This window comes from Sceloporus undulatus, chromosome 3 (genome assembly GCF_019175285.1).
Source record: "Sceloporus undulatus isolate JIND9_A2432 ecotype Alabama chromosome 3, SceUnd_v1.1, whole genome shotgun sequence".
Classification (NCBI taxonomy): Eukaryota; Metazoa; Chordata; class Lepidosauria; order Squamata; family Phrynosomatidae; genus Sceloporus; species Sceloporus undulatus.
Genome location: NC_056524.1, coordinates 100595217 through 100595841, shown reverse-complemented (window position 1 = coordinate 100595841; position 625 = coordinate 100595217).

Below are 625 nucleotides of genomic sequence, written 5' to 3'. Positions count from 1 at the left end.
GAAGAGAAAGAAGGTCTGATAAGTAAGGAGGGGCCAGTCCATGGAGGGCTTTGAATGTCGACAGCAGGAGCTTATACTGAATGCGGAAAGGGAGAGGGAGCCAGTGAAGGGATGCCAACACAGGAGAGATGTGGTCAGAGCGGTGGGTGGAAGTGATAATGCGTGCAGCTGAATGCTGGACAGAGATTAAAGGACGGAGGTGAGAAAGAGGAAGCCCAGCCAGGAGGACATTACAGTAATCAAGTCGTGAGATCACTAGGGCATGGACCAGGATCTTGGCAGTAGAGGCAGTGAGATATGGTCGGATTTTGGCAATATTGTACAAAAAGAATCTACAAGCCTTGGCTGTGGTCTGGATCTGAGGGATACACGACAGAGAAGAGTCAAAGATAAAGCCAAGACTGCGGGCTTGCTGGTCAGATTTCCATCAGATTTGGAGGGTGCAATACAGGCCACATGATATACAACCAGAATCCACTTTTGGATGTTTGAAACAGTCTGGTTCAAAAGATGGGCTATGTGGTAAATGTGAAACCTACTTTAAAGGGCCTTGATGAGGCACACCACTAATTTATTTAGAGATGGCTGGTTATTTTAGCATCTTATTTGGAGCATGCATTTGGGA